Source organism: Cervus elaphus, chromosome 27, assembly GCF_910594005.1.
Source record: "Cervus elaphus chromosome 27, mCerEla1.1, whole genome shotgun sequence".
NCBI classification, from domain to species: Eukaryota; Metazoa; Chordata; class Mammalia; order Artiodactyla; family Cervidae; genus Cervus; species Cervus elaphus.
The window spans coordinates 57,455,099-57,469,560 of record NC_057841.1 but is presented as its reverse complement, the minus strand read 5'-3'; the positions used below and the strand labels follow the sequence as shown (position 1 = coordinate 57,469,560).

The window sequence follows — 14,462 nt, the reverse complement described above, 5'->3', positions numbered from 1 at the left end:
GTTTAGTGTTACCTATGGCTATTAAAGAAAAAAAAAATGTTAAACCCAACGTATCAGAGGCTCACCATTTATCATCTCATCCCTTTTACCAGGCTCCAAAAGAACTTGGATTTATCTATAATCCTTCTTCTCCCAGTCACTCTCAGCTCTGTTCAAATAATCATCCTTGCCTCTTTAAGCATCTTCAAAGAGTCAGACAGGACTGAGCAACTAACACACACACCAGTCTCCCCTCTCTCTTTCTCTGTCTCTCTGATTTCTTTTGATGTCTACTTCTAAACATTTTTCTCTTATTTTATCCATCAATCAGCCATTCACTCATTTACTCATTCAACAAACATGAATCAAGCTCTGTGCCAAGAATTATTTCACGTATCAAGTATGCAGAGGTTAAAAAAAAGAGAGACGATCTTTGCCCTCAAGGATTTACCAGTAGAGCGGAGAAGACGAGTTCATGAACACCTACACTGCAGGGCAGTGGGCTCAACACGTCTTTCATTTTGTGGAAGATGTCCATCCAGTTCCAACTAATGGCACCGGGAAAGAAGGAGGAGGTCCCTCTGCCTGTTACTGCCACTTGAGGTCCCACCACGTAGGCTTATAATCAATCAGATGAGGCCTGGAAAAAACTTTGAGGAACACACCAACCAACTCTGCAGCAGTACCTTCCCAAAGAGGCCCTCCCCGGTTGGCAGTGAGGACCACTGGGTGCTGAGTGGACCTCCGTGCCCCCCAGCGGAGAGGGGGGACAGAGAGCTCCTGCCCCAGTGGAGACCTGGGGCTTCTTCACCTCCTGCTCTCCTTTTCCCTGGTACCTTCTCCCCCTGCCCTGACCTGCCCTTGGGAATCTAGAATCAAAGTTCTGAACTAGATTAAGTCTCTGAAGACAGAAAAACTTGCTCAACAAGCACGTATCCAAATCTTTCTGACTTACACTAAGACCGGAGGATTTTCAAGTATGTTCAGCCTTTGTTTGGGGTGATTCACTGTCTGGCTGTCTATTTCCGTGGGAGGGTGGCGGTGGGGACGAGGAGAGGAAGGCTGCAGAGAGCAGGAGATGGGGGCGGCATCCTCAGAGAACAAGTGAGAAAATGTACTTACCTCGGGACCCAGAAACATCTTCAATGTGTTAAATATATTAATATATTAAAATACAATGCCTCTAGCTTTTTAACATAAACTGCCAAGTAACATACTGCGTTAAATAAGAGAGAGAGGAACTGGGGTTGGAAGACACAGAGGTTGAACCTTTGGTCCAGTCTAGTGGGAGAAGGTGCCTCGATCCTGCCAAAAGTTCTACTTCCATTTCTTTCCATAGTCCCACTTCTGCATTGCCTGCATTGTCGGCACTCTCTCCTTACCCATTCCTTCCTTAATCCCTGCAACTCAGCTTCCATATTCACTGTGGAACTGGAGCAACGCTCTTGGCAAGATCACCATTCCTTTCTAGCCGGCAAATCCAAGGAACATTCAACAGTCCTCACTTTCCTTTGTGTCTCTGAAGCTCTAATCACTATGTCACATGGGCACTGGTACCACCCACCACAGTTGTTTACTCACTAACTGAGAAAATTCTCAACAGAATTTTCAAAGAAAATTTCAAAGAATTTTCTTTGAAAATTCTGTTTGGCAGTTTGATCATGAAAACAATAGGTACTTAGAATGATCTAACTATGACTTTTCAAGCTATGTTCTCATCCCCCTCGTTATGATCTGCCATTCTGGTGGGGGCAGAGGGATGGGAAAGTTGCTTCCCTATCTGAGGATCAGTGGTCTGCCGAAAAAAAATTCCTGGAGCCTGAAGACCTGTATTCTAATCTTGGATCTCTTATCTGCTAGTCCACAAAGCCTGGGCAAATTACTCAGCGGTTTCATTTTTAAGAAAGAGGTGTTCATGGAGATGAATAGATGGAGCCTACGTGGGTGGTGCTCAGCAGGCCTGACGCACCCATGCACTGCACCAGGGCATCTGGACTAGGGGGAGCCCAACAACCGTCTCCGGGATAAGCCACACCAGCCAAGGACAAACCAACACACGGCACGCCCGAGTGCCTTAGGGGCCGCGATGATGACTCTTCACTGGATACCACGAGGCACCCAAGGAAAGGCTGGCGATCGGAACAAAAGGAGAAGCCGGAAATGAAGAGGCAGGCCTGGTGGGGCAGCACCCTCCACGGAGACTTCAGTCTCCTGTGACATCCACTGCGGTCTGTGAGAGCGAGCTGGCAGCGTGAAAGGGCAGCGTCTATGGTCCCCGGGACGATACAGGTTCCCCACATGAAGGCTTGAGAAACCTCCACTGGCAGGACAGAGGCTTCACTTTCAATTCTTGGGTAAACTCGCTTCCACCACTGCAGAAATCACGGCATGGCCCGATTTTTCCCAATACTTTTCTCCTTAATTAAACAGACCCACTCCTCTGGCTCACCAAGAAGAAAAAGGACTCCTTCTGAGCTGAACACAGCTGACTCACTGAAAGCTTCCATTGGGGTTCATTTTTTGTATTAACCCATCAGTGAACATATGAGGAAATAATTTCACAAAAATCCAAAGCACTTGAAAGTGAAAGTCTCCCAGTTGTGTCCAACTTTGCGACCCCATGGACAATACAGTCCATGGAATTCTCCAGGCCAGAATACTGGAGTGGGTAGCCATTTCCATCTCCAGCGGATCTTCCCAACTGAGGGATCGAACCCAGGTCTCCCATATTGCAGGTGGATTCTTTACCAGCTGAGCCACCAGGGAAGCCCAAGAATACTGGAGTGGGTGGCCTATCACTTCTCCAGGGGATCTTCCTGACCCAGGAATCGAACCAGGGTCTCCTGCATTACAGACAGATTCTTTACCAACTGAGCCACCAGGGAAGCCCACCAAAAGCACTTAGATGTTCCTAATAACCAACAAATGTCAACTCGTTTGCCTTCCATTGCATATAAATTTTTTCTTTCTTGACTACCACTTCTCATTTTGCCTCCTGAGCTGTAACAAGAATATCCCACAAGTCTAATTCAGTGCTCAGAGTTTTCCTGTCTGTGCTCAGCAGTGCAGTCCCCTCCTGCTCAGAACTTGTGGTCCGACCTGCACAATGTTGGGGGCGGGGGAGGCATCCAAGACACTCACCCTTATCACCCAATGACACCCCAGTCTTTGGAGCCCAGGACATTCAGGACTCCATGACTTCACTTGAGTCGAGGCTCTCATTTAATTCAGCTCCGTAGGAGGAGGAAGGAAACGGAAAGGAGCGTCAGGAAATGGTCTGCCCTGGACCAGAGTCTGTGCTGATGTTCACATATGCTAATCCTCGCCACAATCCATCTGGAAAGACATCCTCATCCCCATTTTTCAAGTGACAGAACTGAGGCACAGAACAATGACCTTACCAAAGATCCCCCAGCTAATCATGTACGAAGAACCTGTGTGGCCATATTACTCCCTGGGATGTGACTGGGATGTGATGCGATCTGACTCCCTTACCCACAAAATTTTCCACCATGCTACTTCCCTTGCAAATTAAGCTTAAGATCCTTTCTTGGTTTTCACTCAAAAAATGGGATCTATTTCTTTGCCTTAAATTCAAAGCTCACATTTTTTTTAAATAATTAAAAGAGTTTGAAAACTTGCTGATTGATGTCCAAGACTAACTTGCAATTTTAGTGGAAATGTTTTGAGCACTTACCCAGTATTGTTAGCGATTACAGGTCCTAGCTGGCAAAAATAATCTAGCATACCTCTAGTCATCAAAGAGATTATCATCTTTTTCCTGATTCCAAGCTCTCCAACACATAGTCTGCACCACTAAAATTTGATTTTTATATTAAATAAACTTTTTTATGCACCTACTGTGTGCCGTGATGTGTGACCTAGACTTGAGCTAGCAAAGACAGTTAGCCACCTCTAACCTCAAGGAACTCACATTCAACTTGTTCCCTGGTATAAAAACCATCACTGGCTACCGGATATAAACCTATTTCAAACCCAAGGCTCATCCGTGGCTCAGCAGTAAAGAACCTGCCTACGATACAGAAGACACAGGAGACACAGGTTGGATGCTTGGCTTGGGAAGATTCCCTGGAGGAAGGTATGCAACCCACTCCAGTATTCTTGCCTGGAGAATCCCATGGACACAGGAGCCTGGGGTTGCAAAGAGTCGGACATGACTAAAGTAACTTAGCACACACGCACACACACAGCTCAAAACCAACCTTCTCCACACAGCACTTACTCTGATGCTCCATCATCTTTCTCTACTGTAAGCTTACAGACTAGAAGCGCCATATTGTTTAGTTGGTCTAATGGTCTCTTACGTCTTCATTTTATCTTGGCAATGACACTATAATCTACTTAAGAGCAGGGATCACTGCTCACAATCACTCTTTTTGGTCACCCCCGAGACAGGGGATTACTTCTTAGGCTTTAAATTCAAAGAGGTCTTTCATCTTGTGATGATTTAAAGGACTTTAAATGACTTGTTGATTGATTTCAAGGATTAAATCCAACACCAGAGAATTTTCCTCTTAGTTAAAAATTCCACTTAGCTCTTTAATACAAAAATCATCACTGAGATTAATGATAAAAATTGAGTTTTAAGAAAGATGTGTGAGTGGAAAGAGGAGAGAAAACATCTTTAGTCACACGGCATCTGAAGTTTAATCTCGGCTCTTCTTAATCATCAGCTATCATTTTTATTTTTCTTTCACCCAGTTGCATCTGTCATTTTGCCAATCAGGCCAAGATTGTGTTCCCATTATCTTGCTACTTTCGAGAAATGTAAGGCCAAACCCTTGTGCAACTCTCTTATAAAACTATATTCTATGGTCATATTACTTACCTTTTGAGTATGAAAGAAAGGAAGTGTCTCACTTTTGGCAAGGCTGTAGAGTAGGGAGGTAGTTTTTCCTGCCACATGGCCAAACATGAATCATCAACATGCAGTAAACGGAGCCGACTGAGAAGACCCAGGACTAGACCGGTGCCTGTCCACCGGGGCAGGGAGGCAGCCAGTGATAAGCTGAGTGACTGAGAAGCTCAATACGTCCTGCAGAATACAGATCTGATGGGGAAGACAATGAATCCCACACTGGCAGGAAGAGACAGTATCTACTTTCTAACACACAGTCACGGATGAACTGAACTAATAGATGGTCTAGGAACTGATGAAAATAGAATTTCAGAGAGGTATCTGGCCAGTTGGTGGGCAGGACCTAGTCCCTGGGCTACTGGTTTAAAGACTTGGAAGTATAAGACACACCTTCAGTCCTAAGTGGTCTGGAAAACCAGTGAGTCACCAGATCAGCCGAGACTGACCCACAGGAACATGCTAAAAAAGTCCAATTAAACAAAACAAGGACTGCATGAAGAGTAATTTGGGGCTCCAATAATCCCTGGAAGATGAAGCAAGGCTGTCCTGTAGATAAGGCTAAGGGGCCTTCAGAAATCCAGGCAGATACGGACTCCAGCTTCACTCTAGGTATTTCTAATTCACACTGAAACAATAATAGGGACTTAAGAGTTAATTCAAGACTCCACTCCACAAGTATATTACGTTCTAAGAGGAGCCTTCCAAAATCTCCAACAACGATGTTTAGGGTCAAGTGCCAAGGTTGGAGGTAGTTTCTAAGGCCCTTAGTTCACATTGGTTTTGCCTTCTCAGAGGATTCACCGAGGATGGAGACCTAAAGCTAGCTGCACTTAGTGGGTTTTCTTTGCACTGAGGAGGCTGGCAGAATAGCTCAGTGCAGGAGTCAGCAAATTACAGACATAGGAGAAATCTGGCCTACCACCTGTTTTTTTCAAACAAAGCTTTATCGGAATGGAGCCACACAATTCATTTACATATTATGTAGAACTGCTTCTGCACAACAGCAGATGTGAGTAGCTGTGATAGACAATGTATGCCCTGCAAAGCCTAAGGTCCATTAATTGGCCCCTTAAAGATAGTGGATAGCAGGGTTGTACTACTGCAATTCAGTCCCTACCTTCACTATTTACCAAGCAGGTGCTGTGGTCTGATGTTCCAGAATTCATATGTTGAAACCTAACCCCAATGTGATGGTATCAGGAGGTGAGGATCTTTGGAAGGGGACAGGTCATGAGGGTGGAGCCCTCAACAATGAGATTAGTGCCCTTATAAAAGCAGCTGAGACAGTACCCTTCGTTGTAAATTCCACCATGTGATGTTATAACCAGCAAATACTGTTTGCAAACCAGAATGAGGGCTCTCACCAGACACGGAATCTGTCGGCGCCTTGATCTTGGACTTCCCAGCCTCCAGAACTGTGAGGAATAAACTTCTGTTGTTTACAAGCTGTCCAGTCTATGGTATTTTGTGACAGCAGTCCGAAGAGATTAAGACAGCAGGAAACTTTGGGAAAATCACTTTTAACTCTGTATGCCTCAACTTTCTTCATCCTTTTTTTTTTTTTTTTTTAGTGATGCTTAGTGTTAGTCGCTCAGTCGTGTCTGACTCTTTGCAACCCCATGGACTGTAGTCCGCCAGGCTCCCTCTGTGCATGGGATTCTCCAGGCAAGAATACTGGAGTGGGTAGCCACTTCCTTCTCCAGGGGATCTTCCCAACCCAGGGACTGAACCCAAGTCGCCTACATTGCAGGCAGATTCTTCACCTTCTGAGCCACCAGAAGAGTGGTAATCATGTATCTTCCTCATATAGTAGCTATAAAATTCTAGTGTAATGATCAATGGAATAAACCCAGTGCAGTGTCTGGTACGTAATAATCATGCAGTGGTCATGTACGGATGTGAAAAGCTGGACTGTGAAGAATGCTGAGCGCCGAAAAATTGATGCTTTTGAGCTGTGTGTGTTGGAGAAGACTCTTGAGAGTCCCTTGGACTGCAAGGAGATCCAACCAGTCCATCCTAAAGGAGATCAGTCGTGGGTGTTCATTGGAAGGACTGATGCTGAAGCTGAAACTCCAATTCTCGGGCCACCTCAAGTGACTTATTGGAAAAGACCCTGATGCTGGGAGGGGTTGGGGGCAGGAGGAGAAGGGGACGACAGAGGGTGAGATGGCTGGATGGCGTCACCGACTTGATGGACATGGGTTTGAGTAAACTCCTGGAGTTGGTGATGGACAGGGAGGCCTGGCGTGCTGCAGTCCATGGGGTTGCAAAGAGTCAGACACGACTGAGCAACTGAACTGAACTGAAATATTATGCTGTCCATCAAGTAAGAGAACTGTATTCAAGTAAAATTTGTTTCTAATACAGAGCCTATAAAGTAAAAGGGCACTCTTGATAAAGGTACCAGTACAGACACCAGCCAAAACCAGCTCAATCCGGATAAGGCACTTGGTTTAATATTGTCAATATAAAAATTTTTAACAAGATCACTAATCATTCTTTATTGCTGGGAATCTCTACAATATCTTGTAAATTGCTTTAAACGGGTACTTAAAGGATCCTGTAGGACTCTGTTACATCCAGATAAGGGCCGTGAAGGAATAATTTACATTTCATCGGTATTAACAATTTATTAAAACTCATGAAAATGTACATTATTGTACTTTTTGAGTGATGTTTTATGTTACAATCTCTGGAACATACTTGGAAAAAACTCATTCCATTGTTGCAGCTTAAATCTTAAAACATCTCGAATTCTCTCTTCAACTCAGAATGCCATTCATTAAATTTCTTCTTCTAAGGAACCATAAATGCGGTAATCTAGACCCTGATAAAGGCTTTAAAGTTGTCCCTCTGGGTACTCAGGGTGGAGAAAGATGGAACATTAGTGTCAAAGAAGCATATTATTTGATTCTCAATATAATTAATAAACTCTTTCTCTCCCCCACAGGAATCTGCTAAATCTCCAATTCTTACTTGTGTTGAAGCAAAAGATTTAGTTACCTACCTAATAGAAAAGGGGGAAAAAAAAGATCTGAAAAAAAGGCTTTAGGTATTTAGTAGTTTAAACCCTGTATAAATTGGAGATTTGAATAAAAAATCAGCCCTGGTATTTTTCTATGAAAATGGTGAACAGAAGGAATATATGTGCTCAGAGGAATAGCGTTTTATGCCAAACATCAATCAACCCGGCTTTAGAAGCCTATTTATAATACTGTGGGAGACCTGGACAGTGCGCTTGACACTGTGAGGACCAATCCATGGCATTAGATAGTGAACAATCAAAGTCTTCACAAATAATTAAAACTCTGTTTGAAAATGGAGATGTTTGCCACAGCTTTTCCGTGTATGCACGACATCATCGATATTCAAGAGTGTAAATATTGACTAGTTATTGCTGGTAGCCAGAAGGAGCAAAATCCCCCTTGAAATAATAATGTGGAGTGTGTGTATATAACATATACATATGTATGCACACACATATGCATAGAGATGTTAAATATATAGTCATATAGGGAGAGAAAATATAGATTTCACTTTATATGACAGTTGAATAGCTATACTTTAAACAACCCATGTTCACTGCCAGTACAGTTCTCGTGTGAGTGTGTATGTGTGTGTGTGTGCTATGCAAAGAAGACGCAAAAATATTTCTGAAATGTTGTATCTGTGATTTTTTTTTCCTTAACATGAAAATGAGAGATATTAGAAAGTGCACCTTTTACCTTAAAAAAAAAAATTTCTCCATTGTTTAAATTGGGACCCAGGACTATGTGATTTTAGAGCTTGCAGGGACAGAATTAATAATCTTGTCTAGTTTTCCTAATATTTTAAGCCCACCTTAAATCCTTTTGGGGTGGAGGCAAAGCACAACTAATACATAAATTAAAATCCTGGAAATGGCTCCTTAATTTGACAATTTTTCATGTAAGAGACATGGGATTTAAGAATTTTTTAAGATTAAAAAAAATCCCTCAGGATTATTATTTCACTTTACTCATTGAACAGAGCACTCCTTAAATAAATCGGCGCCCTTGGGTAGCGTGATGATACAGAAGAAACAAGAGCCATTACCATCCGGTTCAGGGCCAGGAGTAACATACACCGGAGGTTTTGGAGACCAGGGAAGGGGCTGTCCGCAAGAGGAGCTCATTTCGGGGTGCAAACAAAAAGTGCAGAAAGAGTTAGGAGAGCAATTTGTGCAGGTGAGAACTGTCAGGAAAGAGGTGCGCCTCACTCTAAAGTAGACACTGGGAATTCCGCTGGAGGTCCAGTGGCTAAGACTCCGTGCTCCCAACTCAGGGGGCCCCAGTTCAATCCCTGGCTGGGGAACTAGATCCCACAAGCCGAAACTAAGCATTCGCATACAGCATCTAAAGATCCTGCATGCTGCAACTGAGACCAGCACAGCCAAACAGATAAATAAGTACTTTTTAAAATGCAGGCACTGGATGGCTTGGAGGCAGGGCGGAGGAAAGCAGCCAAACAAGAGGAAGAGCCCAGCAAAGGGGAGTGAGCCTGGTGCGTTGGGAGAAATAAAAGCCAGAGAGGAGAATGCATTTAAGATCATAAAGAATTGATAGATCAATAAAAGCTTGCCACCGTCTTCTGAGTTGGGCTTCAGGGCTCCGTGATTAAGCTCGGAATAAAGGAGAAGCCCAGGAGCCGCCAGGAGAGCTGGGGTCTTCAGGTCCATTTTCGGCTTGGTAAGACCCTCATGCAGCCAGAATCACACACAGAAAACTAAATGCACCCAAAGCTCTGCCTTGACTTACGAGGTCAATGAATCTTAATAATCTATTTTCATGAACTCTGAAGTTTGTCCCTTAGCTAATCTAACCAGTTCTCAGTAGGGATTATATTCCTACATCTTTTATACTCCCCATAAGTAGAAGTGTTAGTCGCTCAGTTGTGTTTGATTCTTTGCGAACCCCTGGACTATATAGCCTGCCAGGCTCCTCTGTCCATGGAATTCTCCAGGCAAGAATACCAAAGTAGGCAGTCATTCCCTTCTCCAGGGGATCTTCCCAACCCAGGGATTGAACCCAGGTCTCCCGCATTGCAGGTGGATTCTTTACCATCTGAGCCAGCAGGGAAGCCTTATACTCCCCATCAGTTCAGTCAGTCAGTTCAGTCGCTCAGTCGTGTCTGACTCTGCAACCCCATGAATCGAAGCACGCCAGGCCTCCCTGTCCATTCCCAACTCCCAGAGTCTACTCAGACTCACGTCCATTGAGTCGGTGATGCCATCCAGCCATCTCATCCTCTGTCGTCCCCTTCTCCTCCTGCCCCCAACCCCTCCCAGCATCAGGGTCTTTTCCAGTGAGTCAACTCTTCACATGAGGTGGCCAAAATATTGGAGTTTCAGCCTCAGCATCAGTCCTTCCAATGAACACCCACGACTGATTTCCCTTAGGATGGACTGGTTGGATCTCCTTGCAGTCCAAGGGACTCTCAAGAGTCTTCTCCAGCACCATAGTTCAAAAGCATCAATTCTTAGGCGCTCAGCTTTCTTCACAGTCCAACTCTCACATCCATACGTGACCACTGGAAAAACCATAGCCTTGACTAGATGCACTTTGTTGGCAAAGTAATGTCTCTGCTTTTTAATATGCTGTCTAGGTTGGTCATAACTTTCCTTCCAAGGAGTAAGTGTCTTTAAATTTCTTGGCTGCAATCACCATCTGCAGTGATTTTGGAGCCCCCCAAAATTAAGTCTGCCACTGTTTCCACTGTTTCCCCATCTATTTCCCATGAGGTGATGGGACCAGATGCCATGATCTTAGTTTTCTGAATGTTGAGCTTCAAGCCAACTTTTCCACTCTCCTCTTTCACTTTCATCAAGAGGCTTTTTAGTTTCTCTTCACTTTCTGCCATAAGGGTGGTGTCATCGGCGTATCTGAGGTTATTGATATTTCTCCCCGAAATCTTGATTCCAGCTTGTGCTTCTTCCAGCCCAGTGTTTCTCATACTCCCCATAGTGTGGACCAAATGCAGGACTAATTAAACACACGTTGACAAATTGTTGAAGGCCACTGTGATGGATTTATCCAGTAGACCGCATGGAACTGCCTCCACCACCTTTACTGGCAACCAGAGCCCTCGGAGGTCTCTGACTTCAGGTGCTTAAAAAGTTCTTAAAAGTAAGGACATTACTGGGATTGGAGACATGGTCTAGAATTAAAGGACTTACTGATCAAGGTGGTTTGCACCAGAGCCCCATGATATCTTTGTGATATCTACTTGCGTGCACAAACACACACACAAATTAATGTGTGAAAATTATTCATCCAAAAAGAGAACAATCCTGGACAAAAAAGTAATCCAATTTGATTCCAAGAGCAATCCCATCTACAGCTGCCAAATTCCCACTTCAAGTTGTGCTATGACAAGGCATGGATTCTCTTCCAACTCTTGACAGAAATGACATTACCTAACAAAGGCAGGTCTACAAGGACAGTGTGACATAAAGGGTCTAAGAGAATCCAAGCCTGGAGACCTTGATGTAGACTCTGAAATGTTCGGCCAGTGAGCGGGGAAGCGGGCCACTTACAAAGAAATAACCCAGATCATTGACTTTTCCTTCTGCTTGTGTAGACGGGTGCTCCTGACAATTCTTTTCAATCCGCCTGAATACAGACGAGCACCAGGGGGAGCTCACACATCTTCCTTCTTTTCCTCCCCCTCTCAGAAGGTTGCCCTGGCATCCTAGGGAAACGGTGGGTCGGAACAACATACACGAAATAATTCAGTCACGCACACACACAGGTGATTTATCCTGTAGCAAATAGTCTAGCTTCTTTCGGAGGGCTCTGCAGTCCATTCCTCATACTGGCTCCCCTAAAGTCAGCGTTCAGTCGTCTCAGCTGCCTTTGAGAGGTGGCTTCTTAAAAACTCTCCAGTCAGAAAAACATCCCTAAGCTGCTCCCATGTCTCCCTTAAAAGAGAGAGAGAGAGAAAGAGGCAAAGAAGGTGGGGGAGAAGGAGAGAAAGAGATTCTGCTTCCTTGCAATCTGAAATGACATTTTTTTTTAAAGAACACTTCAATTTTAATCACAGTGGAGGGTAATGGAACGGATTTGGGCCTTTGGTTTTCCACATTGATCAATGCGATTGATTTTTTTTTTTTTTTTTTTTTGGTATTTTAAAGATGAGAACTAGTTGCCTTTCTCTCCCCCTCTCTCTCTTTTTCAGTCTCCCTCCCTCCAGGACTGAAAACATGAAAGGAGGAGAAGTTCAAAATACACAAAAGACACAATTAAATATTCTACTATCAGTATGAGCGGAGAGAATCAATGGCACAAAGGATCTTACAGGACTAACCTGTAATCCTTGCAGGACAGACCTGTCATCCTCAGGTCTGACTCCCCGATTCCGTGTTTGTGACACAGGCAGACACTGAGTGTGGAGAGCCCCATGCCCCAGCTGGTGAGAGGGAGAGAGAAAGACGCCCTGCTTCTGACACTTAACTGCACAGAAAATGCTCTTTACTCACCGCTTAAAAGAAAATGATATCTTTCTAATCCTACATTTCAAATCTACAGATCGCAAAAGCATTAGCGATCCCTGCAAGATCCTTCACGAGGTCATCTCACCAACCCTCTACTTGAAGGCAGGTGAGATAAAAATGATTTAAATTTTACTTTACAGATGAAGTATAGTTGAGATTCAGAGAAGAAAATGAAGAGCCTGGGGTCATGCAGTGGAACGACTTTTGTCAGTAAATTAAAAACCCACTCAGCATCCCCCTGTAAAACTGTAAGTTAACATTTTTTTTTAACATGCCAGGTCCAAACTTGGAACCATCCACAACCTTAAAGAGGAAAGAAAAGAAGGAATCATACGGAATGCAGAAAAGTTACAAACTGAGGCAGCTAACACCTGGGGGAAACGCTGCGATTGATCAAAGATCCTATCAAATTGGAGATGTCTCGCGGGTGGGAGGCGGCGGAACCGCGCGGAAAGCGCGGGACCAGCGGAGGAGCCGGCGCCTTCCGGGTGCCCCGCGAGTTGCGCCGCAGCGCGATCGGCGGACAAGGCCCGGCCAGGCAGTCGCACGGAGCGCCCGGGCGGAGGCACAGCGGGGCGAGGCCGGCGGCGGGAACCGGGCGGGGCGACCGGCGGCCGCGAGGACCGGGCGGGGCGACCGGCGGCCGCGAGGACCGCGCTCCGAGCCCGACTTGCGCGAAGACCGCGTGGCGCTAGGCCGGCGCCCCGGGAGCGCGCGGGGCGCACGTAAGGGACGCACCCGCCGCGGCGCGGGGCTGCGGACACCGTCGGCCGGGTGGGGTCAGGGGTGCCCGCCCCCGCGCCCGCCCCGACCCCCACGGCCGGCGGAACCCGCCCGGCCCCCGCCGCCGAGCCGGTGCAGACCACGCGAGCAGATGGCGCAGACGCAGCCCGCGGAGGAAGGCTCGGGCCGCGAGGTGCCAGTCCGAGGCCCTCCGTCGGTTTGGACGGAGGGCTGGCGACAGAGGGGCCGGGGCTTTAATCGCCACAGTCGCCCCGGGTGTGGTTGACTTCTTTTTTTTTTTTTTCTGTCCACCAGGGTCGAAACACCCGAGATTTAATTGCCTGCGACTCACGTGTCGGTGCGGCAGCTTCCCTGCGACTTCGGGGCGGGAGGCCGAGCACCTGTGCGCCGCGCCTCTCGCGGGGACAGCTGCGCGCATCCCTCGGCCCGCCGACCGCACCATCTGACCTGCCCGGAACGAAATCCGAGCCTCGGAACTCGACCGGCCCCGCGCACCTCCCTTCTCAGATAAATCTCGTGGGAGACGATCGTTCCTCTCCACTCAGAGATTATTTAGGGAGATGTCCTGGGCGGGATAGGTAGACATATGACGGCCCAAGGAAGATATGTGAAACGTTAAATTGTAGACACTTAAGCACCAACTGTCTAGAGCCCTGAAGGAAAGGGAGAAAGAAAAAAAAAAAAAGATGATCCATCATCAGAAACTTCCAGAGCCCCTGGGACTTTCTAAATCAGTGGATGTACTAACCAGGAAGTGTGGGAAGATTTCTGAACACAATTCATATTCCTTAAGCGCGGGAAGTGGGAGTTCCATCTCTCTTCCAGCTATAAAATCTTAGGTTCCTTATTCCTTGGTTTCGACCACCAGGAAGAGATTCCTTATCATCAAGTCAGCAAAAGCATTTCCATTAAATATTACTGGGTGGGAAATATTTCGTTCCCCCGGCTCACTGTATCATAATCACCATAAACATTTCTGTGATCCTCGATGTTTAATACTGGGCCTGCTTTCCGCGGAGCTGGGGCCAGGTGTTAAACGGCCCCACAGCACCTTGCCCTTGTGCAGAGAAGGGATTCCTACAGCTGCTGCTGACAGAGGATGACTAGGAAGTTGGTTAGGAAAAGCATGTTTTTCTTTTTTCTTCCTTTCAAGCTACCCTTTTGCCAAACATTCTTTCTTTGGCCACCAAAAGAAGATCATTTAATTGATAACTTTGAAGGCCTCCTTCCTCTGCCACTCTGGGTTTTTTGGTTGTTGTTGCTTGGTGGGGAGGGTTTTGGGGGGGAGACAAAGAGGGGCTAAAGTGAAAAGGGAACTGGAAAAGAGATTTGTGTCTGGCTTTATCCAAA

At 45.9% G+C, this 14,462-nt stretch overlaps 1 long non-coding RNA gene across 1 annotated transcript in view; it reads right to left on the bottom strand.

The window, feature by feature from the left end:
- Positions 1 to 13,545, bottom strand: part of LOC122685045 — an 82,796-nt gene extending 69,251 nt beyond the window's left edge. Inside the window, exon 1 of the long non-coding RNA XR_006338234.1 lies at positions 13,444 to 13,545. This is a non-coding gene — a long non-coding RNA (uncharacterized LOC122685045). The remainder of the gene's footprint in view (positions 1 to 13,443) is intronic.
- Positions 13,546 to 14,462: the final 917 nt, after the last annotated feature.